This window comes from Equus asinus, chromosome 3, assembly GCF_041296235.1.
Source record: "Equus asinus isolate D_3611 breed Donkey chromosome 3, EquAss-T2T_v2, whole genome shotgun sequence".
In the NCBI taxonomy this organism is placed as follows: domain Eukaryota; kingdom Metazoa; phylum Chordata; class Mammalia; order Perissodactyla; family Equidae; genus Equus; species Equus asinus.
This window is the reverse complement of record NC_091792.1, coordinates 120,774,309-120,797,624: the sequence shown is the minus strand read 5'-3', so window position 1 is coordinate 120,797,624 and position 23,316 is coordinate 120,774,309. Positions and strand designations below refer to the sequence as shown.

Genomic DNA, 23,316 nt, shown 5'->3' with positions numbered 1-23,316 from the left:
TTCCGCACTCACATCCACCTGTAATGTGTCAGAGAGTGGAGATTAAATCTTGATTTAAGCATAAATTTGAAAAGTCCTGTCATTCATGAAAAACAAAGCTGTGAGTAACCTCTGTGGGATCCTGGGGAGGCAAAGAACCTTCTAGTCATCAATTTAGGACCCTGGACTTTGGTTTGCTTCTTTGACATTTGTTAAGCACCTACTGCATTCTTAAAAAAAGCACATACACACAAATATTCATAGCATCACTATTCATAATAACCCAAAGGTAGAAAACAACCCATATGCCCATCAACAGACAAATGGATAGACCGTGGTACGTATGTCCAGTGGACTATCATCCAGCTGTAAAGCAGAACGACGTCATGATACACACAACAACATGGATGAACCTCAGAGACGCTATGCCAAGTGAAAGAAACCAGACACAAAAGGTCACATATTGTATGATTCCACTTACAGGAAATGTCCATAAATCCAGAGACAGAAAGCAGATTGGTGGCTGCCAGAGGCGAGGGGGAGTGACTGCTGAATGAGTATGGCATTTTATTTTGGGGTGAGGAAAATGTTTTCAAAATAGATTAAGAAGGTAGTTGCACAACATTGCGAATGTTCTAAAAGTCACTGAATTGTTCACTTTAAAATGTTTAATTTTATACCATATCCATTTCATCTCAATTTTTGAATAAAAAAAAGCACATGCATAAATTCGTTCATGTGGTCCTATAAATTAGACCCTACTGCTATTGTTCCCGTGCGAAAACAGAGCCTAGAGAGGGTGAGGGACGTGGTCAGGGTCCCGCAGACACTAGACTTGAAGCCGGGGTCTGGTTGATTCCGAAGCCTGGGCTCTCGTGAACCACGGGCCCCTCCGCGCCTCAGAGTTGGGTAGATGCTGGGAGAATGGAGGGCTAGCAAGGCAGTGCCAAAGGAGAGAAGGCTTGGGGCAGAGGAAGGGTCAAAGCAGAAGGCTCTGGAGTCTCTTTAGGGTCCCAAATTAGCAAAACTCAGAGTCTTGAAATTTTGGACCCTGCTACTTTTGTTCTCTGGGACGCCTGAGCTCCGCAACTCTTCTCTGTGTTCCTCTTGACTCCGTGCATCAGGGAAGAGAACCATGGATAAGGGGTGAGATGAGGGGACGGGCAAAGGTTGGGTGAAGAATTAGAAGAACACCACAGGACACTAGACCAAAGGCCCTAACATGGATTTCTCTGTCTTCCTTCCTTAACATGTCTCAAGTCTTTGACTCAGCCACGCAGCACTTGAGTGACTTGAATATAAGCATATTTTGAAAGAAGAGCATATTTTAGGGAGTTCCATCTCAGAAGATTAGAATATGGTGCAATTCAGCTTGTGGGGAGGAACGGGGGTGGCTGGTGGGTGGACAGAGATGGAAGTGAATGTGGCAGAATGACACAATAAAAGGGCTAATGATTTCAACATTTAAAAAGCTTAACAGCTCTTCGTGAACACTAGAGACAGCTCCAGTGGGAGGCTTTTAAAATATTCACTCTGACAGTTTCTGCACTGTCTGAGCTTCTCCTGTTTGCTTCCTCTTCAAAGCTTGTTAGCACCTCCTGTTGGGAAGACCTCGGCCACCTTAGGACAGTGATGGCCTGGCTCCAGGGGGCTGACCCCCCCAGGACTAGGGCTCTTGACAATTCGGTGTGAGTCTGTTTATAGAAGTGGGGGCAGGAAGAACAGAGAAGGCAGAAGAAGATTCCTGTAGACTCCTTCTTGATGCCATAACCAAAGTCTTCAGTCCTAATTTCCTCTGTGACCCTTTCAAAAAGCAAAAGACCAATGTGTAGAACAGAAACCAGTACTGGTGACTTTCTGGAATTCAGGAGGGCCAAGGTGTTATGGAGATCAGCAGGGACTCAGTCCACCCTCCTACCAAGCAGAACCGACCTCCAGGAAGATGAGCCCTACGTTTGTCTCCTGGGAGCCTGCCTAGGGAGTGGCTTTTCCATTTCAACATCATAAAGCTCTCGTCCACAAAGTTATTAAAGGGCCTTACGGGAAGCAAAGTGTCTCCATTTACGCTCCAAGAAGCGCAAGGAAGCATCATGCCCAAATGGTACAGATTCCTTCTGGGCTCAGCTGCAGCCAGCGTGGAGGCTCAGTCAAGTCCTGCCGTTCAGGTGCCAACAGGGCCGACTTAGTCCTTCCTCCACATTTGCCCCAGGAAAGGACTGACCTGGTATTTCTGGCTGAGTCAGTTGGGTGGCTCCTGCTGTCCCACTCATCATACCAAGGAAGAGGAGGCTGGAAGATTTGAATATGCAAAGGATCCAATTGTCTTATCCTCAATCAGTTTAATTAACGAGGTCGTTGATGGAGATCCCAAGGGACTGTTTATAAATTTACCAGCTACCCAGGTTTGTGGGTCCTCCTGGCCAGCTCAGCTCTTGTGCGGTTTCTATCAGTTTTGAAACACTAAGGATTAATTTAGTAAGTTACTCAAGTCCCATCTGGGGGGAAATTATATTCAGCTGTGTGAGATAAAGACCACTGTAGAAGCATTTTCTTCAGACATCCTCCACGCTCTTTCTTTTGAAGGGCTCTCTTGTGCCTGATGTTTTAAATACATTATTAAAATATGAGAGTAAAATATTCCTTGGAAAAAAAGATGAAAAGAACTGAAATTAAATAGAATGCCAACAGATGTGTGTGTGGAAGAAAATAAAATAGGGAGTGTGGATAAGTGGATAATAAATGAGGAAATGGTCCTCTGGATGCTGTTAATGTCTCCAGAAGTTTGCCCTTCAATCTTCGAGTGAACTGTGCAGTGTAGTGGTTAAAAATTTAGGCTTCCGAGGCAGAATATCTAGGTCCAAATCCATACTCCACCACTTATTAGCTGTGTGACTTTGGGTAAGAACGCAACCTCTCTGTGTCTCACTTTTCTCATCAGGGAAAAGAGGATAATACCACTGTGCAGTTAACGGGTTGCTTTGGAGGCTGTCCGTACATCGTGCTCATGGAACAGCGGCTGGTCTGGCACACAGCCAACAAAGGGCTGCTACAGTACATTTTCATTGTTTTAACAATATAAAAAATAATAAATGAAGCATTTCTAGACACAAAGGTTATTTTCCCCTCTGAAGGCTTAAAGTACCTCCCCAAGAGGGTCCTTTCACCTATTAAATGCATATTTCCCTGCCAGCAGGCTACCACTTCAAATACATTTGGGCTGAAATATAAAAATATCTGTGGCGTTGTTCTAACCTTGTGACAGTTTAAACCGTAATTACTTTCTAGACAATTGCATTTTTCGTCCCAAACAGTGCCACAAGAAGGCGTGCACAGATTTCAGACAGGAATAGACCCCAAAAGGCTTTAATTGGCGTCCTATTCATTCCTAAGTCCCAGCAGAAAGGCATGAACATGAAACCTGATAATAATAACAGTAAGAGTGATCACTATGATTTTTGAGGGCCCTCCTTTATGCCAGGCACTGTGCTAGTGTCTTCCATACATATCTCTATACAAACTTCAAATCTTCTCCCCCTCCAGGAAGCTGACGCTGTTAACCCTACTTGATAGACAAGGAAATGGGCCTGGAGCGGCTACACGCGCTGAGACTCACCTGGCTCCTGAGTCAGCATTCTTTCCGGTCCACAGGGTGTCCAACCAGCTCTTGGTCCTTTCCCTACAATTTCTGAGACCAAAAGCAATACATTTCAGGATCTTATCATCCTCCAGAAAGTTCCTCTCAATATCTACATAAACCTCATCCACTACAATTTATGCCCCTCTCAGGCCTCTCCCTGCGTACGTGACCCCTCCACCCCACCCCCCCCCCCACCCCGCCCACCATGGGGACCTTGAAGGTCTTCCCTTTCACCCAGTGGTTTTCAACCAGGGGAGGTTTGTCCCTGGGGACATTTAGCCACATTTGGAGATATGTTTGGAGTCACAACTAGGGGAGGGGATGTGCTCCAGGCATCTAGGAGGCAGAGGCCAGAGAGGCTGTCAGACATCCTACAACACACAGGACAGCCTCACAACAAAGAACTATCTGGCCCAGAAGGTCAATAGTGCCAAGGTGGAGAAACCCTGAAAGCAGAACTCCATTCCCATGCCAAATCCATCAGTCCTCCAGTCTTCCCATTCTCCGTTAAAAGCAGCGTCACTCATGAGCTGCTCAGACCCCAAACCCAAGAGTTTACCTGGATTTGTCCCTTTTTCTCACTCCTTTTTTCACTGTCACTATTTTAGCTGTCATTATTAGGCAAAGAGTTAATTCCATGATATTCCTCTCATATTTCAACCCCTGTGGTGGTTCAATTAATTCATTATGATATCCATTTGTTCATTCAATCAGCAAATGATTAGGGGAGACCACCAAGAGCTCAACAGCCATGCCAGCTGTCACTGGCACCTTGTAAAGTCCCCTAACTTTGCAAATTTTCACACAAATACAGTTTAGCACCAAAGGGCAATTCACTTAAAGGTGTTTAAAAGATTTTGCAAAAACACCAAATGAAGAAAAGTTTGAAGTTAAAACAAATGTTTGATGACATAAAGTGAAAAGGAAGCCAGTCAAAGGCAATTCGGAACAGGGTTCAATGCCCAGATCTTCACGGCGAGCTCCGTGTCTGCCCAGCTTGCTTCGAGTCTATATGGGGCAGGTGTAGGGAGGAGAGGAGAGATCATTCAAGCAAACACCCAGAAACTGAAAGTCCAGTTGACTGCTGGCTTCCTGTCGATCTCTCAGAAGACCCTCACCTCTCGCAAAGTTACCACAATTGTTCAAACCTACAGAGAAGGCCCCGTATGTCCACAAAGGTCAAGCCACTAAAAGGAAGCTGTGTGCTTCAGAGACACAGCTTCTCTGAGAAAAGCAGGGAGAAGTTGCATCCCACACATCATCCAGGGGGCTTAGCTGCTCCAGAAATCCACTGACAAGTTTTTTAAGTGGCCGCCCTAAAAAGGAAACACCAATAGGCTTGAGGCCATTAGACAGGCCACCCTGGGAAATGATTCAAGAGCAATTCTGCCTTCCAGGCCCAGAGTAACAGTTCCAGTGGTACCAAGATGGCTAAGGGGAGCATCCACATATACATTCCACACCTGGAGACTCTGTGCAGGGTGGCAAAAGGTCAGACATCGAATCATGCTCTGGGAACCCTTGTGAGGCTGCCCCCAGGGAGTGTGGTGGGTCTAGGATGGGTGTAAACATTGTTCTCCCACACCATAGATGTGGAGTCATGGGTTAGAACCCCAGGTGTGTGACCTTGGGCAAGTCACACAACCTTAGGAGCCTCATTTTCCTCACTGGTAGAATGAAGATAGTAATACCTACTTCAGAGAGTTCTTGTGAGGATTAAATGAGCTATTATATGTAAAGCGCTTATAATTGCACTTTATATAAGTATTATGTATAATTTCATGATTACTATTATTGTTATTATAGCTTTTAGCACAGAGCCTGGCACATAATAGATACTCAGTATATATTAACTAGTATGACATAGGCCTAAAAATCTTAGGTGATCTTGTAAAGCCCTGACACGCTGGGATTCATCCACAAGTTGCATATAGTCATTAGAAAGAGAGAGACACAGGAAAAAACAACAGCTCATATTTTCAAAAGGAGCAATAGGCATTTATTAGGCACCTACAATTTGCAGGTACTCGGCAAGGCGCTCAAGACAGAATGGTGAATTAAAGAAAGCTCCTGCTTTCTTAGTGGTTCTTAGTAACTGTACAGCCACACAGCCCTCCGAAAATTTAACTAATTATATGGACCCTTTATGATGAAACAAAGGAGCTGGCCTAGTCCCTTACATCATAGTGTTACATAGTGTTACATAGTCTTGCCCTGGTTACATCATAGTGAATCAAGACTATACCCAGACGGCCAACTGGGAACCAACTGGGAACTTCATTTGGCCTGGTGAGCACTCCCCCCTCCCAGAGGCGGTTATCTAGCTGCAAGAAGACGCTTTGATAAAGGTGCTAGCTGTGGCTAGACCTGCAGAGGATCACAATTAGATTTTGACAGGATGAGGAGAAAGATAACAGCAACGATTGTGCTTCCTGTTTTTTTAAAAAAAGAAAGAAGTACCCAAGATAGCTAGAGACATGTGACAGTGGATCTCTACCGTGACTCCTTTTCTGAATATAAAATCCAGTTTTCTTATCGAGCCAATTCCAAAGGTTCCCCTGTGACCAAAATCTCTGGAATTTAACCGCTCCATGCCTGTGGACCTTGCTCGGCATAACTTTTCCAACCGAGAGATGCCTGGTACCACACTGAATTGAGGGCAGGTGGAGTGTCTCTCCTCATCCCGTGTCTGGGTCGTGAGAGTGTTTGGGGACTGAGACAGCCGCCCTGTGTCACCTCCACTGAACCAGACCATTCAGGATGGAGCCGACCACAGGCCGGCCTAGTGGACTGGGCAGTTTGACAGACACCACACCTTACTCTGAACCATCTCGTCTAACCCTCAGGCCTCTCACAGCCTGCAGCCCTCTGTGCTCTCCGCCTGACCTACCCCCAGGCTTTCATCCCTCCTGCCTTTGCCCACCATGTTCACTCTACTGGAAACGTGCTTCTTCCTTCAATCTTGAATATCTGCCATCTTTCCAGACCCAACTGGAGCCTGACCTTCTTGCTCCTTCCCTAGTGCCCCAGGGCAGCGTGAGGCACTCGCTCCAACGTTTGACGTTCCTTCTCCCGGGGCACTCAGTGCACGGCCCCCTCTTACGTACGGGCACACAGCGTTTCTCCCAAGAGCATCAGTCTCTGGGGAGCTGGAGATGTGCTTCATGGATTTTTGTAATTTCTGGTGTATGGGAAGCCCTTCATAAATGTGGAATGAATGCATAACTGCCTGAATAAGTAATGACACCAGTCTCACATTGCTAACTAAAGTTACTCTTCTACTGCATCATAGAAAGACTCTAGAGCTCATTTTTCCCAATCTAGTTCTACTTCTTACTAGCTGTGTGGCCTTGGATAAGTTACTTAACCTCTCTGTCCCTCAGTTTCTTCATCATTAAAATGCAGATAATAATAGAACGATATCTCTATTTCACAGGGTGGCCTTGTCTAACAAATGTTAGCATAGATAAGGTACTTAGAACAGTGCCTGGCATACAGTAAGTACTCAATGAATGTCAGGGTTTATCACTGTCATTGCAGTGACTCTGTGAACGCCCTGCCCACAAGGCACGGGTCCCACCCCACCCCTCTCTGTCCCCACTGCTGTGAGTTTCGGCTGCTAATGGCTCTACCTGCACCCTTTCTTTGGAGACTTGCCCTCAGCCAAAGTGGGTGTTCCCCTCCGGGTACACCATGCCCGGGCTGCCCCTCTGCAGCTCATGGTCCAGGCTTCACTGAGATGGAGGCAAAGGCTGCCCTCCTGCCTGGCGGAAGGAGACCCGGAGGTGCAGTGCGTGCTGCAGGGCTCTCTGCGGGAGCAGAGGAGGGGGAATCGAGCGCAGCATCTGCCTCTCCGTGACCGCTTCCTCGCCCCCGTCTCCTGCACGCATGCCCCAATAAATCACTCGCGCAAGAAGCCCCAGAGTCTCGGGCTCTGTTTCCAGGGAGCCTGATCTACAGTCGCTGTCACCCCCGTTATCATCAGAGAGGACGAACAGACCCAGAGTGGTTGTCTGAGTTATCCAAGACCCAAGGTGAGAACAGAACCAGTCGCAGGCTAGGCAGTGACAAGGAGTTAGCTTGGTATTTTAGAGAAGTGCAGGGTTCTGAGTCTCCAGCTCGTCCTTTCTAAGGAAATAACTGAGTGAATTAACTAACAATCAACTAGAAAACCAACCAGAAGCCTGTGGGACGTGAGGTGGGTGCAGAAAGTCACAGCCTCTGGGGCAGTGTGGGAGGGCAGGCAGCCGGGGTTGAGACCAGATGTCCTGGGAGGAGAGCTGAGGGGTCCGGGCCAACTGAGGGCCCCTCAGGCCAGCACAGCAGGGGCGGGTGGCAAAATGGGGAAGACCACCTTCCTGCTTGCCTTGGCCGGACTGCAGACCCCACCTGCGCCAGGCATACCTCCTCTCAGAGCTCTCTGCAGCCCATGAGCCCTCCACTCAGTGCCCTTCAGTGAGTCCCCAACCCCAGCTGGAAGTCCATCTCCACTTGAGGACCCCGCGGCGGTCATCAGATTCCACCCTTGCTGGGGGCAGCCTATGACACTAGACCACGAGGTCTTTGAGGCAGGATTCAGGCCGTGGATCCTTGTCCACCCCACCGTGGGACTGCCGCGGTGACGGAGAGTAAGGGAAAGAAAGCCACAGACATTGCTGCCTGGCAGTGTGAGCGAGCGGGACCTGATCACGCCTTTCTCTGTGAGCAAGGCTGGGAGCAGTCCATCTCACTGTCACACGGCTGCTGCAACTGATGAAGCCAGATTCAAATCCAAGGCGGTCCCAACCAAAATCCAAGCTAAAACAGACTAGGAAAAGGAAAATATAGTCCAGGTGGAATTTAAAGACATTTGATATCATTAGATGAATATTCTAAAGGGAAAAGAGCTGATAGGAATGCTTTGTAGGGGCCTTGAACAGGAGTTTGGTTTTTTTAACGTAAAAGGATTTTTTTCCCCTAATTACAAAAGTAGCATATATTTGTAAAAAATTCAAAGAAAATAGGTGTATAAAACAGACAGTATTAGTGCGCACCCTCAGCAATACCTACTATTAAGAGTTTGATTATTCTTCTAGACATTTTTTAATATACATATTAGATGGACAAATAGATGATGACAAATAGATAAAATACATACAGATCTGCAACTTTCCCCCTGATCTTTTTCCTCTTTCAGATATTTCTCCAATTAGTACCTCATTCTGTTTAACACCTAAAAATTTATATAACCATTCAATAAATATGCTTTGTGTACCCATTATGTACCAGATAACATGCTGGCCCTTGGAGATAAAACAGTTCCATATTGGTATACTTCTAGTTTCTTTTCTTGTGTGTGTGTGCTATAACAAGTCAAACTATAATAAACATCTTTTTACTTATAAGTTTGGGTACTTGTACAAGAATTTCTAAAGGAAGCTGGTGGATCAAAGCAAATGCCCGTTACAAATTTGAAAGTTTTTGTCAAATTGTTCTCCAACAAAAAAGTTATGACAGGAGCCAATCTGATGGCCAAGTGGTTAAGTTTGCATGCTCCACTTCAGCAGCCCAGGGTCTCACTGGTTTGGATCCTGAGCACGGACCTAGCACTGCTCATCAAGCCACGCTGAGGTGGTGTCCCACATGGCACAGCTAGAAGGACCTACAACTAGAATATACACTATGTAATGGGGATGGTGTTTTGGGGAGAAGAAGAAAAAAAAAAGATTGGCAACAGATGTTAGCTCAGGTGCCTATCTTAAAAAAAAAAATTATGACAATTTATATTTCCACCAGAAATGTATGAGATATATATTTACCCACATCTTTAGTCAACAATAAATATCACTCTTTTTTCTTTGCCATTCTGATAGATAACGACTTACAGTGAGTTTTTAAATTTTTCATTTTAAAATTACTTTTATGACGAGTGTTTTTCATATGTTCAATAGCTACCTGAATTTTTTCTTTAGTGAATTGCCTGTTGTACTTTTCTATCTTTTTGAAAAATCAGCTTCTCATTGATTTGTTGGAGCTCTTTATATATAATGGATCTTAAATCCTTTGTCATGTATGTGGCAAATGTTTTTCCCCAATTTGATTATTTTGCAACCTTTTTGGTGGTAGCCTTTCTTGAACAGAAGTTTACATTTTTACATATATCAAATTTTATCTGTCTTATCTTTTGTGGGTTTTGATTTTCATATCATGCCAGAAAGACTTCTTATTCATGGACAGGTCAATCAAGAGTTTTGACTTACAGGGATTGATTCTGGTATATGTGGAGCATTATGCTGCATTTTTGGGGGCATATGAATACTTCTGTGAAGCAAGTTGTTTTACACTCCTGTAATTACAATTCAATACTGGGCCAAATAATAATAAAAAAATTACTATAGAAACAAGAATGCAAAGAATTACATTAAATTAAATGTGGATATCTAATGAATTGTTTTGAAACAGGTATTTTCTGATTACAGAAGTAATACATATTTATTATAACTAGGGAAGGGATCCCGGAATAGCCTGAGGAACAAAGGCTTCCCTCATAATTGCATTTTCCTGAATAACCACGGCTTATATTTTACTATTTTTCTTTCTGTCTTTTTCCTAGTCTTGTGCACTTATAAATTTTTTTAAACAAAATTGGGCTTATACTCTCCTGGAATGGGCTTTTTTCACCCAGCGTCAGACTGTGAATTTGGGGGCAGGGCTGAGTAACTATTGTGTACTCCATTACCCGGCCTGTGATTGATTAATCTATCAGTATTCTTAAGGAGAATCTTTTAAGATAATAAAGTTTACACCCAAACAACCTTCCTTAGACAATCTCTCCATCCTTTGGTCTTTCATCATCTCGTCCTTTTTTTGCAGCTCCTCTTGCAGGTAACTGTGAAGCTGTGTAATCTTGGGGAGATCCATTCCCCTTTCCCTATTATCAGCAGGACTTCGCTGAAGACCATTTTAGCAACACTTCTGGATGCCGTTTCAATGGGGTGCAGAGACAGCATTTACTTCGTGCTCTCAAAGCTTTGTCTAAATCCAACACTATCCTCTTTTCCCGTGGACTTCATCTCACTTCAGAGACTCTTCATTTCTGCTGGCTTTCTAGCTCCTCGGGAGTGCCTCCTGATATGTTGGTTCTGAATTTCTGTCACCCCCTAGCCACCCTCCAATTTCTGACAAATCTAATAACATTTGCTGAGCCAGAACAGCCAGATCAGCTGAACTGCGCCTGGTGGTCATTGGAACCACAGATACTGCAGCTAGATGGCGCTCACATCCACACATTTCTGAGGAATTAGGCCGTGAAAGATGTTTTCCATTAGTACCCAAACTTAAAAAGCTTACAGTCTTGGGGGAAGGGAGAGCAATATACTCAGGCACATGAAATAACTGAAAAGAAATTGTAATAGACGCATTTTCCAAATAAAACTCGCCTATAATGAGTACTGCATGTCAGATGCTGTTTCAAGCCCCGAACTCTTCTCCCAGCACCCCTAAGAGACAGGTAGAGTACAATTAAAACCTCCCTTTGCAGAAGAGACACTAAGAGGTTTAGTCATTTTCCCAAGGTCGCCGGGGCAGAGGCTGAAGTCACACCCAGGCAGCTTGCTCCAAAGCCCACAGTTAATCACGATGAACTGGCTCAAGACAAAGGCTAAGAGGATGGACATCAAATTAACAGGAGTTCGCCCTGGGGAGCAACAGTGTTGGGGGACCACATTATTTACTTTCTGCACAAAGCTCTGTATTGTTGAAAATTCCTTCCCCATGCAGAAACTGTTATGGTTGCTTTTTAAATTCAATAATTTTTGTAAGAATAATGTAAGAGAGTCTAAGAAATCGCTCAAGCGTGGTCAAGGGCAGATTCAGGTTTTGTCTTGAAGCTTATACATGGAGGGGGCTCTTTAAGAAAAAGAACTCAAAACAGGAATACGAAATGAGGTATGGAAGTGAATATTTATTCAGGTTGAAAAAAGAAATCACAACAAATGACAAATTTTTAGAAGGTGACAAATACCGCAAATATAACAAAACCAGGGAAAATTTACGCACCATATCTCTATTATGATCTCTTTCCTATTTTTTCAGTTGCATATTCTTTGGATGATCATCTCTTCATATGACAACAATTCTGTAATATCGTTTTCATGGAGAGAAGAGAAAGCAATTCAAATGCATTTTCAAAAGCCATTATACTGGATTGAGCTACATTAATTGTTTAATCAAATTACCCTTAAACTATGTACAATAACTTATGGATGAGTGTGCATAGGAGTTTGTCACAGGAACACTTAGGTTGCTTTGCTATGATTTTAGTGCTTTTGAATGTCATTTTTTTCTGGAATTGCCAGGCTTCATCAGGACAAGGTGTCTCAGATATGCTGAGACTGATCCCATATGTGGGGAAGCATAAAAATGCAATTTGGCATGCATAAAAATGCTGCTTCACAATTTACAGCATTGGTGCAGTTTTGTGCCCTTCGAACACAAGAACTCTGGCCAATTTTATTTTGCACTGGTTCTCATTTTATAAGTACAGCAGTCTGGTGCATTATAATTGTAGACGCTGCGTTATTGAGTATTTTCCTGAAGGAAATTTCTGTCTTGACTAGACATCAATAAGAACCAAATTTTCCACCTATAAGTTTATACATCTGATGATTAAAAGAACTTTCCACAGACTAGCTTCTGTTTCTGCACATTTCGACTCTTCTTCTTCACTACCCATACACTTCCAGTGTCGGCGATAAAAAAACGCATGTACCTTGCAATAGGACTCATGATGCCAGGTAGGTATGCACAGAGAACGTCAGCATTATTCCTGGAAGCCATTCCTAACCTAGAATAGCTAACATGGAAGTGAGCATGAACCATATAAATAGACCCATTGAACCCAAAACAAATAAATCTCCAACTCAACTTCTTCTTAGCTGGATTCCCCTAAATGTCCAGGACTTCTCCATCACGACGCAACTCTTCAAGGGAAAACTGAAGGAGGGGGATTCTAAGGGGGAGGATACCACATCCCTAGCCTATTACAAGTAAAATATCTTACTTTTGCAATTTTACCAAAAGCATATGACCTGTGAAGCCAAGCAAGGGCCCCTCTGGGATCTTGGAAGTCACTCTTACAACTTATAGGTCCTAAAGCTTAAGCTTCTTTCACTTTACAGTAAATCTGCCCAGACTGTGATGAAGATGATAATGCAGCAAGAGCTGAGATCATGGATAAGTCAGTGTGGACTGGAGTTGTCAAGAAAATCTTCATGCAGGAGGCAAGCACTGAGCGAGGCCTTGAGCCACTGGTAGGATTCAATAGACAGAGGAGTAGGAAGGACCAAGCCACAAGTTTCTGCAGTCTGCCAAAAAGCAGACATGCATGTATGTGGATGTAAAATGTGTTCTCCTGCCAATGAAAACATTTTTCCATCACTGGCTTAGAGCTACCCAGTAAGAGCCAATGGCAATACATTTGCACATCACTAAAGAATGAGAATTGAACTTTCTTCCCAGCCCACTCTCCCCATCCCAACCAGCAAATAATCACTCCCAAGCCAGGATCGACCAAAGCTACAGGCATTTGGCACACATGTGTCCACCATCCGCCTTGCTCCAGCACAGAGATCCAAGAACATGGGGTTTACACACCAGGCAAGGGAGAGGGGAGGGGAGAGGAACTGGCCAGAGACAAGGTTTTCTGGGAAGACACAGGAAGCAAAGCCTGCTGAACACCTGTTCAACCAGCGTGAGGAAGGACGGTCCATGCCCACCTCTCATTCGTCTTTCTTTTCAATATCTTTCATGCCTTTACATCCCTGGGGGAAAGGAAATTGTTTCCCCCCAGAGGAAGTGGCCAGCTAGCCATTTGGAAGCCCAGGAGTCGATCTTGCGATCTTGGCCATGGTCTTCTGTCTGTGTCTTTAATGCGCTGTGTTTAATCCTCAACTTTGCTCGTCTTGATCCCAGGTTCTACTCTGGAATATTGGAGAAATGCTCCCAGGGGAACCTCGAATGTGAAGACTCTTTATACTTTCAGGAGCTCTGGGCTCAGGCAGCAGCAGCCACAACCACCAGCACTGAGGTCTGCCCAGTAAAGCACCAAGACACAAATGTCATTTATCCAAAAACATTTGTTCCGCATCTACTGTATGCTAAGTACTCTCTCAGAAGCTAGAGTAATGGAGTGGCTTAGGGTTCCCAAATTCCTCCTTCCCTTGCAGATCATAAATGTGATTACCTCTTTTGGTCTCCCATAAGCTGATGTCTAGCAAATTTGCAATTTGTCCTTTACCCAAATACCACGTCGGCTCTAGAACTCAGCTGGGTTAGTCCCCAGGTCAGCCCCAGCACTGGGGCACTGGTGACTGCTCACCTATGATAAAGCAGCCATACTGCTGACCAGCTGATTCAGGGTGGGGCCTGAGTGGGTTCTGAACACGGTATGTAGAAAGAGAAGAGGCTGAGGAACAATTAACAAGTGCCAGGTTACATTCATTTCAGGATGTAGTTTAAAGTATGAATCTAAAGTGCTTTTCCCCTGATTTTAATCTTTGTATACGTAGCCTTTTATTGAGTAATTCTTGCTTTCCTTTGTGATGCTCACATAACCCTATAGTTAATTACTGTATATCTTTGGAGCCACGTCCCACTCTCTCGCCACTTTCACCGACCTACATCTTTGTCAGGCTAAAATCTCACAGCTTCAACCTGCGGGTTAAAGGAGATTCATTTCTCCTAACCCCACCTCCTTCTCCTCATCCCTTCCCACCTCCCTTGTCCCTCTTTTCTGGGGAGATAAGAAGAAGTAATCTCTACCTTCCCTTGAGGAGCTTTCACTCTATGTAGGAAAACAATATTTATGCCCCTGGAATAAGGGAAGTGCTCACAAACAGTGCTCAGAATGGCTTGTTGAAATAAGTTCAAATACAATGTAAAGGTATAAAGTACTCACTACTCTATAAAAATGGTTCCAATTACCCCACACACACGCGCGCACACACACACACACACAGATCTCTACTGTTGCATAATCTTGCCCTGGTTTTTCAGATTGGCCCGATTAAAACTGTGTAAAGTAAAACTCAATGTGGTGACCTCACCCAAGTTACTCAGAAATGAAGAGCTAGTCATTTGAATCATTGCTTTTGTTTTATTTTTGGAGGGCAAAAAATAAGGTGGGGCAGGAATATTATCAGATAAACAGTTTACAGAAATGTGAAGCCCAGGGAGGGGAAACAACTGGAATTTAGGGAATATTTTTTCATCGGCACTTTGCTGGTGTAGAAGCACAAGAATGTGTTCCGTATTATCAGATCCCTTAGGAACTTAGTATATTTGGCATTTCCAGAGATGTAAAAATTTGATTTAAGAAGACAAGTCTCCTCTCATCCTTATGCAGGTCAGGAAGCAAGATAGAAAAGAACCGAAAACAAAAGTAAAAAATTTTTTCAAATCAGGTTTTTCTGATTCAAAAACTCTAAAGTTAATGACCCAAGGTTAATTCTGGGCCTCCAGAATTTTTAACAAGAATAGTAGGCTTACATGCCACACCTAGAAGGACCTGCAACTAAGTTATACAACTCTGTACCCGGGGTGGGGCACGGGAGAGGGGGATTTGGGGAGATAAAGCAGAAAAAAAAAGGATTGGCAACAGTTGTTAGCTCAGGTGCCAATCTTTAAAAAAAAAAAAAAAAAAACTAGTAGGCTCTTGGGACTGGCCCCGTGGCTGAGTGATTAAGTTCTTTCGCTCTGCTTCAGCAGCCCAGGGTTTCACCGTTCGGATCCTGGGCACGGACATGGCACTGCTCGTCAAGCCATGCTGAGGCAGCGTCCCACATGCCACAACTAGAGGGACCCACAACTAAAACTACACAACTATGTACCGGGGGGCTTTGGGAGAAAAAGGAAAAATAAAATCTTTAAAACAAAAAAAAAGAGTAGTAGGCTGTTCATCAGCTGTGATGTAACCCAATCTGTCTCTTGGCCCAGCCCATCCATGCGGCCCCCTTTAGGGAGGAGCCTGCCTGGCCTTTGAGGAACTGTGTGCAGACTGAGGGTACCTGAGGCGTCTCCAGAGGCTTCAAAGTCCTGGACATCTTTCTCTAAAGCCGGCTTGTGTGACTGGTACAAATGGGAGTTGCCCTCCACCAGCCTTTATGAAGGTTGGGATGCATCCGAATCACCCCCTGAATCAGCTGGCCCAGAGTGGAGCCCAGGCAGGCGGATTTCTCCCAGGGAGACTGATGACCCCCAAGTCTGAGGAACCCCCGCCAGACTAGAGGCTCCACCAGGGCAGAAGAGATCTTTATTCATTCTTGCGTCCTGAGGCTTGGCACAGCGCCAGACATGTAGTAAGTACTTAGTAAATATTGACAAAATTGATCATAATTGGTATTAAATTCCAGTTGGATTAAAATTTTTATCACTTTTTTCCAAATGTTGTCAAACCAAAAAAAAAGATATTTATAACTTGATTTCAAAGAAAAAGATATTGTGAAAATTTCCCAATTATTATAGATACAAATTCAGTTGTCAGGAGCCACTGAAAACAAGATTCTTCCACGCTAGCTAAAGCAGAAAATGCATCACTCCATTTCACCTAAGCCAGAGGAAGCAGGGAATTAAAAAAAAAAGTTCAGACAATAAACAGACTTTGTGAAATGGAATATTTAAAAATAAAATCCACCTTGAGACTGTAACCACACTTCCATTCTTTCTTGTCTTGTTCTCTTCCTTCCTTTTCCCCAGCTCATTCTCTTTTTTGACTTGCTCTTCTCTGTCTCTCTCTGGCATCCTCTTCAGCTGTCACTCTCCGGCATCTTTGTGGGAGCCATGAATGAATGATTTGAACGCTCTGCGTGGGTGGGGGAAAGGCTGAGACTAGGGCTGCTGAGAGAGCAGAGAGAATGGGTCCAAGGAGACTTCCTGAAGAATCCAGAACTTGAGTCCTGGATAGGCTTCAGCTTTGCAGAGAGTAGTGGGGGAGACACCCTACGACAGCAATTTGTAAATGCTTGAATGACTTTTGGAAGCGTGGTGTTTAAATAGGAGTTCTCTACCAGATTCAGTCCAGTCCAGCGAAGATTCGTGGACATAGCAGTGCTGGTTAAGGACAGAGGCTGCAGGCAGACTATCTGCTTTCCAATCCCAGCTCCAAACTCACTGTCTGTGTGAACTCGGGCAACTTACTTCTTCTCTGTGCCTCAGTTTCCTCATCTGGAAAATGGGGACAACAATAGAGCTGATGTGAAAATTAAACACGGATGTGGTAACATATAAATGTTAGTCATTATTTTTTGGCCATCATTGCTCTTCTTTTAATAATAAATGAAAATAAGAGCTTATAATTTAGTTGGGGGTAATAGGTAGCATAATATGAACAACTCATACTGCTTTTTCTTTTCTATAAATCTGACTATTTCTGGTTTTGTTTTTTAAGCAGGACGGAGCTTACATATATGCATATAATGGCAGAAGTACTTACTGAGGCACTGCCTCGTGCTTTACCTAATCACACTAATTAGTCCTCATGAAACCCTATAGATGGCTCTCATTGTCCCTGTTTTGCAGATGAGGAAATGAAGGTTGAGAGGGCTTCATTAACTTGCCCCAGGTCCCACAGCTGGTAAGCAGCAAGCAAAGATTTGAGCTCAAGTCACGCTCTAATTCATAAGCCCTTGTGTTACACCATTAAGTAACCAAAGAGCTTCAAAAACACCGTCAACCAGAAGTTTTAACCCATGGTTAAAACTCTGTTGACCTGCAGCATAAACCATTCCCCTGCCAGCTCCTCTCAAAACCCCACTCAGCTGACACACCAAGACACTGGAAAGGCAGCATCGCTAGAGAAGGTTACAGAAACATGGGGAATCTTGACCGGCAGCAGCCACCCTGTCCCTCAAGCCCCCAGCCTAAGTGATCAAGCTCTGGAGGGACTAGGTGATCCTTGGTGAGATCCCCGGTTGCCAGGATTCACAGGCACCTGTCGGATTCTGCTGTTCACTGCGCAGTTACTGGGCTCCCAAATACGCTCTATTGGAGGTCCTATGTTCTAGCCAGAAACAAGAATGAATTTGGGGCTAATCCATCCATTTACCAAACGATACAACCTAACTTTGTCTACCAGATGGACACTGTTCTGATTTTTTCTCTCCCCTAGGTAGTGGGCAAGAGTTTTGAGGTCTTCTGCACACTGGCTGGAAGGTCCCATTCCCCAGAAGCAGTCCAGAGATCCTGGGGAGGGGTGACTGCCCCACGAGCTTCTTTAGGTCACTTGTAGCCAGATTTGGATAACATCCAAGATCTTACAACTGATCTCCTCCTCTTCTTTTTTGGATGCCATCAACCAAGGGGTGCTTAGGAATGTTAATAATTCCCAGGAGAAATTGGCCAGGATTACCTAGTCATGACTAATGAAGCTGTCATCCGCCATTCCTTCCCGCTGTTTAATAATGCCTTCCAAGGAGTGCTTTATGAAGATGGATAGTACTGTAATCCTGCACCCAAGAAACTGGCACAATGTCAATGAAAACAGAGGCCAGCTTATTTTGCATGCCACTCTATTTTTCATTATACTTCACAATAACTTGTTATTAAATGAAAATGAATTTGCCATTAGGGACTAGATCCTATTTAATAACTGTTCAGCAATGTTTCGTGATTCAATTTTTCTTTTGTAACTGGTGCAGCAGCCATGTGAGTAGATGGCATTCTGGATTAGGTGAGGTTGGATTTTTTAGAACAATCCTAAATGTTTCATGGAACTTGGTCATTAAAACTTGTGGTTTGAAGTTTGGTTTGCAAGAGTCTGGCTTTGAACTGGCCATTTTCAAACCAGGAAGAGTGAGGTGGACTGTCTCCCTAAGTATTCCCGGGAATCACAGGGAAGGGGGATAGGACGGTTTCTGTGCAGCACAATGGCTCTCCTAGAGGGGCTAGGAGGCTTTCTGGAGAGCAATCCCCCAGCCACCCTCTCCAAAGAGTGTGCATCACTCAGGAAGATCAATATTGTTTTGTAGCAATAAATACAGCCCCAAGATTTCAATGACTTAAAATCACAACAGTCTGTTCCTTGCTTGTATCACACGAGCATTACAGGGCTATATATCTGTCACAAGTTATTTTGGAAGATAGATGATGAAGCATCCACTATCTGGAATGGTGGCAGAGGGAAAAAAGAGCTCTGGAGGGTCTCAAATCAGCGATTAAAAGCTTGACCTTGAACTGGTCACACAGCCCCAACCAACCCCAAGGGGTGGGAGGGGCCGAGAATTACCACCTTACTATGTGCTCAAAAGGCAGAAGCAGCATATCTGGTGATCAGTGCTAATAAGTACTGAAGTGAGATCAAAATGAGGATTTCATTTCACCCAGTAAGGATTTCATTTCAATTTCATTCAACAGGCCTGAACCGAAAGGCTGACTCTCATCCAAGTAAGAGAGAATTCTTTCCGCCTGATGGTCTTTGAACCAGGACACTGGCTTTTTTCCTGTCTTCAGACTCAGACTGAAATATCAGTTCCTCCTGGGTCTTGAGCCACTCCTATTAAAGATGACGACGTGCATGTTCCTTGACCCCAGCAGCTCCACTTCCCAGCAGGCAAGTCCCTAGTACAAAGCACAGTGCCTGGTTGACTGAATGAAATATGACAGGTAAAAAGGCAAGATTTAGAGTTACAATATCCCAGATCCATCAGTTACGAACAGCTTGACTTTGGGCAAGTAACTCCATCCCCAGTTTCTTCATCTGTGAAATGAATGACAATACCTCTCAGCATTGTCATGAAGATGAAATAGGCTAATCTAGGTGCAGCACAGTACCTGGTACATGGTAAGCATTCAATAAATGGTGGCTATTGTTTGTTATTACACCTCAAGACTGGTTGGTGTCCTCTTTCTACAGGGCGGAATCCCCTCTGATTACACTCATGTGCCGCATGACGATGTTTTGGTCAACAACGGACCGCATATACGACATTGGTCCCATACGATTAGCACCATAGAGCCTAGGTTTGTAGTAGGCTATGTCATCTAGGTTTGTGTAAGTATACTCTGTGATGTTTGCACAACAATGAAACCTCCTACCCATGTGTTTCTCAGAACATATGGCTGTAATTAATTACAATAGATAATGGGAAAGGAGTTTCAGTGTTTTGAATCACGGCATCTAGATCAATGACTCCTTGCACTTTTTGGTGACAGCAAATAGTCTTTACATACCTCAAAAACTTGTGAGACCTCCCTTGACTATGATAATAATTGTAAATTTTTAAACTTTTGACTGAGGAAACAGGAAGCCAAAAAGCCTCTCTAAATTCAGCCCCACTTTAAATGTATTTTATTGGCCTCAACAGCATCGACATACATGTTAAAAATAGCAGCGCATTAGATGTGTGAGACAGATCTAGAGACAATTATTGGTGGGCATCTGGGTTCAAGACCCCACAGGCTTAATTCCAGGGCCTTTCATGGGTCTGAGGCCCAGTGGGATGAAAAACACTGATTTGGTTAAGTAACCATGCAAGTCAGAGAAAAGCCCCACCTTTTCCTCCTTGGGAATTTGAAGTAGTTGTATTTCCTTCTCAAGCTTCCAACAACGCAGCCCTGCCCAGGCCATCTCCTCTTGAGGGGATGCCCTTCCACAAACGTCAGTCATTTGCTCAGCTCTTTTATAGACTCCAGTATGAATATGGGACTATGAGTTATTATTTTGTTCTCAAACTATATTTCTGAATGCATTTGTCAGAAAGATTAAAAACCTAAGGAGATCACACATAAGCATAAGTTGGAGAACTGGACATCTGGTCCTTTCCACAGGAAAGAAGTCATGATACTGAATGTCCAGAGTTGTGATTCTGGCTGTGGTCCCAAAGCCCAGAGCGGCCCATCTGGAGAGAGATTGTGGTCCCCTGGGCCTATGAGGCTTTAATTCCACCACCTCCCGAGGACAACATCCCCATTGGTAGAAAGGACTTGCTGGAGAAAGGAAGACAAACCCAGCATCAAGTCCACAGTCCAATATGTGAGCTATTCCCTCTTCTAGAAGCTAGGGCAAAAATTGGCTTTTCAGGAACCCTCATACACTGCTGGTGGGAATGCGAGCTTGTGCAACCACTATGGAAAACAATATGGAGATTTCTCAAAAAATAGAAATACCATATGATCCAGCTATTCCACTTCTGGGTATCTATCCAAAGAACATGAAAACACTAATTCGAAAAGATATATGCACCCCTATGTTCATCTCAGCATTATTCACAATAGCCAAGACTTGAAAGCAATGTAGGTGCCCATCAAAGGATGAATGGATAAAGAAGATGTGGTATATATACACAATGGAATACTACTCAGCCATAAAAAAAACCAAAATTGTGCCATTTGCAACAACCTGGATAGACCTTGAGGGTATTATGCTAAGCGAAATCAGTCAGACAGAGAAAGACAAATGCTACATGATTTCACTCATAAGCAGAAGATAAACAAACAAACAAACATAGGTAAGGAGAATATATTGGTGGTTACAAGAAGGAAAGGGGGTGGGGGAGAGGGTGAAAGGGGTAAAGGGACACATATGTATGGTGACAGATAAAAATTGGATTGTTTGTGGTGAACACAATGCAGTCTATACAGAAGCTGAAATATAACAATGCACACCTGGAATTTGTACAATGTTACAAACCAGTGTGGCCTCAATAAAATAACTCTGTAAAACACTGGCTTTTCAGAGCCAGCCCTGATGGCCTAGTGGTTAAAGTTTGACTCTCTCACTGCTTCCGCAGCCCAGGTTCGTTTCCAGGTCACAGAACCACACCACACATCTGTCAGTTGCTGTGCTGTGGCAGTGGCTCAAGTAGAAGAACTGGAAGGACTTACAACTAGGATAGACAACCATGCACTGGGGCTTTGGGGAGAAAAAAAAAAGAGGAAGATTGGCAACAGATGTTAGCTCAGGGCCAACCTTTCCCCACAAAAAAATAAAATAAAATAAAATATTGACTTTTCAGTGGCTCTAGACGGAGTTGCTTCTAGAGTCTGATGTCTATAAAGGGAGGCCGAGAAGTCATTTGCCCCATGTCCTCAACATGCAGCATGCAAATCAGAAAGACCAATGATGCTCCAGACACGAAAAGGGTGATGATCCCAAAGTAACAGATTACGGAGATCCTCATTTATGTGACACACATGAAAACCAGCAGGAAAAAACAACTCCTCTTGGCCACTACTCATTCATTCATTCATTCATTCATTCAAGAAAATATTTATCAAATGCCTACAATGTGTCACACACTGTAGACTAGGTCCTTTACTTTGGAACAAGTACCTCAAGCAAGGCCTGTCTTCATGGAGCTGGCCTTCTACTGGGAGACAGATGGATTATTAGTCAGATAACCACACAAACAAATGCAAAATTGCAAAAATGACACAAAGGAGAGGTTCACAGTATCAAGAGAGCAACAATGCAGAGTATCAACTAATAAGAGAGGACAGGGAAGGCTTCCTGGGGACAGACGCAGAAGTGAAGAGGAGAGGAAAGCCTTTTCCAGGCACAGGGAACAGCCTGTGCAAAGGCCTGTGGGTGGGGACAAGTCTCAGGAGGAGGAGGTTTAGATCTTCTCTACCTTGAAGTTGGATAAATAGGCAATATTTTTTTCTTGCTCTTTTATAGTTTCAATTTTTACTTTTTTTTTTAACCACCCTGGAAAAAAATTCAGATCATGATGGTGTGAACATCACTAAGAACCTCTGTTCATTCCCTCCCTGATTTGAAATACCTCCTCCCCTTGGATCTGTTTCTAGTTTTCCTTTCAGTGTCATTGATTTATTTTTGTGCAAAAACTATACTATTTTTATTATCGAGAATTCGAAATATCTGGCAGTGCAGACTCCACATCCCCCTCAGTCTTCTTTTTGGAAAAAGTAAAATGAAAACAGAAAATTGTGGAGAATAATATAACACCACCTACCACATAATATTAGCAAACGTTAACATTTTAAGATAGTTGCATCAGGCATGTGTCTTAGCAAAAGGAATAAAATATAACAGATCAACCAAAGTCCCTTATGGGCTCCCTGCCCACTCCCCTTCCTCCCACCATAGAGGAAACCACCAACATGCACTTGACGTGGAAGATTCCAGTCCATGTTGTAAAACTTTAACTTCCTATCTATCTACTCATAAGCAAAACGCTATATTGTTCTGTGCATTTTCACTTCTTTATTCTTCCAGGTGAATTTGAGAATCATCCTGTCAAAATCCCTGTAGGCTCCTTTTTTTTGGATTTTTATTGGAGATGCATTAAAGGGATTTATTACTTTGGATGGCATTGACATCTTTACATTATTAGTTTTTCCCTCCAGGGACAGAGTATGTTTTTCATCTAGTCGAGCCTTTTTTATGTCCCTTTGTAAAATATTGCCATTTCTTTCTTGTAGGTCGAGCACATTTCTTGTTATTTCCAGGTAACTTATGATTTATGTTGATGTCAAGAATAGGATTTTATTTTTGCATTACAAATGCTAATTCATTCTTCTGATATAAAAGAATTAAGTTAACTTTTTAATACTTATTTTATAACTGGCCATATCACTGGATTTTTATTATATCTAATACTGTAGCTTTTCAGTTGATTCTTTTGTGCTTTCTTGGTAGACAATTACACGTGATAACGTAAGTCACGTGCCGCATGACAATGTTTCAGTCAACCACAGACTGCACA

At 43.6% G+C, this 23,316-nt stretch overlaps 1 long non-coding RNA gene across 2 annotated transcripts in view; it reads right to left on the bottom strand.

Annotated features, from left to right (window-relative positions):
* Nucleotides 1–23,316, bottom strand: part of LOC123283769 (uncharacterized) — a 69,131-nt gene that overhangs the window by 24,341 nt on the left and 21,474 nt on the right. For both annotated transcript variants that reach the window (XR_011502233.1, XR_011502232.1), the window contains exon 3: nt 3,593–3,664. This is a non-coding gene — a long non-coding RNA (uncharacterized lncRNA). The remainder of the gene's footprint in view (nt 1–3,592; nt 3,665–23,316) is intronic.